The sequence below is a fragment of the Chlorocebus sabaeus genome, chromosome 22 (assembly GCF_047675955.1).
Source record: "Chlorocebus sabaeus isolate Y175 chromosome 22, mChlSab1.0.hap1, whole genome shotgun sequence".
Classification (NCBI taxonomy): Eukaryota; Metazoa; Chordata; class Mammalia; order Primates; family Cercopithecidae; genus Chlorocebus; species Chlorocebus sabaeus.
In genome coordinates this window covers 11,699,558-11,703,256 of record NC_132925.1, presented here as the reverse complement: position 1 = coordinate 11,703,256, position 3,699 = coordinate 11,699,558, and positions in this window count along the sequence as shown.

Sequence of the window (3,699 nt, the reverse complement as noted above, 5' to 3'; positions counted from 1 at the left end):
ACGCAGACACACTGAAAGGCGAGGAGGGCGGAATTTATTAAGCAAAAGGAAAGCTCTCAACAAAAAGAGGGGTCCTGGACGCAGGTTTTCTACCTCACAAAAATTGAATACCAGGCCACCCAACATGGGCCAAAGAGGCTCGGCTCCTCCCCTGCATAAGGCACCGATTCCTCGCGGCTCCACCCCATTCTTCCAGCGCACATGTGGGCCCCTAGTCTGAGCGCCTCCACATTGATTTATTTCCTTTACTGCGCATGTGTTAAGAGATGGGATTTTTCACCATAGGCACGTTTAGGGAAACCCCCTGTGCACAATGACCTGGACAGCACTTGTCTGTCTCTTGCTTCTATCACTATTATCTGAGTCATTGCTTGCACCAAGTATTCAACTCATCTGGGAATTGCCTTTCTGATGTACCTTTCTACCTTTACTAAAATTGTGTGTATTTGTCAGGTTTCATTTCTATTTCATCTGGCCAGCAGTGATTGCTTCCTGTTCTGTAACACATGGTTCTTTGCACTATGCATGACTCAGTTATATTATATGGCATATTAGTTTATGTGCATAACTATATTATTTTTCTTGCTAACTATAGATCCTTTAAGGGCATATGATTAACTCCTGAGTTTCTAGCATAATTGAATAGTTTCTACTCATGGGAGATGCTCTAAATTATAAAACTGAGAGAGTATTAACTCTCTGATTTCCTTCTTAGTCAGAGGTAATATAGACAAATCTTAAAAATTATAATAACATACAGGCATTGACAAATCAGAATCATTGTTAGCCATAGTATTGCAACAAGTTCCTGCAGCCTCCTTGGAGAATCAGGTATTTCTCTTTTAGTGTTTGATGATGGGGAGATTTGAGGTTCCAGAGAAGGACCTTGGCAGCCGTGATCATTGGGAAGATAGTTTAGGACTCTGCCTAATAATAAAGGCAGAATGAAACTATTTCAACATTTTAATAATAGGCCTTACAGGTGAGTAATATATAAATGTTAATCTAATTTTATTTTATTTTATTTTATTTTATTTTATTTTATTTTTTTGAGATGGAGTCTTGCTCTGTCACCCAGGCTGGAGTGCAGTGGCCTGATCTCCGCTCACTGCAAGCTCCACCTCCCGGGTTCACACCATTCTCCTGCCTCAGCCTCCCAAGTAGCTGGGACTACAGGCGCCTACCACCATGACGGGCTATTTTTTGTATTTTTAGTACAGACGGGGTTTCACCATGTTAGCCAGGATGGTCTCGATCTCCTGACCTCGTGATCCGCCCGCCTGACCTCCCCAAGTGCTGGGATTACAGGCGAGAGCCACCTCACCTGGCCAATCCTATGTTTTATATGTAAAAATATCACTGTGATCAATGAGAACTTTTGGAGGTAGAGGTCACAGAATGAGAGATATTTGAATTGTTTATTGAAAGATAAACAGGAATGTGTCATTAAACAAGAATTAAGGGTAGTTAGTACTGAGCTTTTCAAATAAAAAAACTCGAGCAAAATAATTAGAAAATTCTTAAAGAATAGTGTAAACTTAAATTTAGCCAGAATGCGGGGGGAGTTGGAGGTTATTGGAAGAGATTATAGTTTTGTATATCATAAAGAATAATTCAGACTTTAGCATGTAAGCATGGAACTCTAGGAGTTTTCTAAGTCAGAGAAGAAGTGAGTGGGTTTGTGTTTTGGAAAGGGACCAGTAATCAAAGGCAGTGTACAGAAAGTCATGGGGCCTTATGGGAACTAGGAATATTATATTCCTATTTACATTGATCAAATAAGAGTTGATAAGTGTCTGAATCAAGACAATGGAGGAAATAGGGAAGACAGGTGGAGAGAATTAATGCATTAAAAGATATTTAGAAAGTAAGATCCATAGGACTTTATCAGTGAAGTAGAACTTCACTGTGGCTGTGGAACAGGTGAAAGAAGGAGAAGAATGCAATGGCACATTTCCAGCTTTTAATGGATGATGATGTCATTAACAGAGATAAGGAATATGAAAAGAGAAGGTTTGAACCGAGCAGCATTCACTACTATTTGAAGAAGGAATGGAAGAAACTGATATGATCTAACTATAGAATAAAGTGACCCAATATAAATAAAAATAGAAAAATTATTCTGTTAATGTAAATGGAAGTATATGAATCATTTCATCTATATGTTCCTTTGCAGATTTTTGTACTTTGAAAATGTGTTAATTTTAGTTGCTCAAGACTTTCTATATAAAATAACATTGAGAGTGTTATTGCAGTGCTGAAGGTTTATTTTATGCAGTCTCAATTGTTTATTTGACTGATATTTGTTATACGTGCCTCTTTTCTAATTAGAGTTGAAAAATAAAACAATTTGTATTAGTTTGTTCTCATACTGCTAATAAAGACATACCCGAGACTGGGTAATTTACAAAGGAAAGAGATTTAATGGACTCACAGTTCCACATGGCTGGTGAGGCTTCACAATCATGGCGGAAGGGAGAAGAGGAGCAAAAGCACATCTTACATGTTGGCAGGCAAGAGACAGACAGCATGTGTAGTGGAGCTCCCCTTTATAAAACCATGCAACCTCGTGAGACTTATTCAGAGAACAGCACGGGAAAAGCCACCCCTCTGATTTGATTGTGTCCCACTGGGTCTCTCCCATGACACATAGGGATTGTGGGAGCTACAATCTGGGTGGGGACATGGCCAAACCACATCACAATTCTTGCAATTGCGTATGCCACAAATGATACAGGTACAAAGTATTTTCATCCAGCATTAAAATTAAAGAGGAATTCATGAGTAAAACTTAATCAAAGTCTAGTAGGCTGAATGGTGGCCTTGCCCAAAGTCCTAATTTCTGGAATGTGTAAATGAAGGGTGTTTGCAGTTGTAATTAAGTTAAAGATTTTGAAATGAAGATGTGAGGAGATGCTAGATTATCCAGATAGATTCTAAATTCAGTGGCAAGCGTCCTTACAAAAGAAACACACAAGGGAAGGAAGCAGTGTGACTCTGAGGCAGAGACTGGAGTGATGTGAACACAAATCAAGGAATATGGCAAACCACCAGAAGCTGAAAGAGGCAAGGAATGGATTCTCCCACACATCCTCCAGAGGTAGTGTAGCTCTGCCAACACTTTAATTTCAGACTTCTGGCCTCCAAAACAGTGAGAGAATAGATTTCTGTTGTTGTAAGTGACCATGTTTATAGTAATTTGTTATAGCAATCACTGGAAAATAAATACACTAAGCTTTTTGGGTAAAGGTCTAAATATCTAGGGCCAAGACAGGTGTTAGATAATTATCCTGTGGGCAGTAGGAAAAAACAGAGTTATTTGAACCAAGTAGGACTCGTTTGCAAGTAATCTAAATAGTTAATATTACAAGGTATAATTGTCTTGTTATCTCACTTTGCTTAGGCAGGGGTTGAATGAAAACTCACTTGAGGTTATCCTTTTGTACCCTAAGAACATGGTTTTTTCAATGCTCAGGGATGAGGCTGAGGGGTGATAAGGGATTTTCATGAGCAGGAGTTCTCTAGAAACCAACAAAAGATTATGCTGAAATATTCATGAAAGGTTGGCATGAAGAAGCACAAAACTAGCAGAAAATAGAAATAGATCTAAAATTCAAAGCAAATAAAAATACATTTTGCATGTGATGCCATTTTTTTGAAATCGTATTTGTGAATATCATAACACAGAGGATAGAGCCT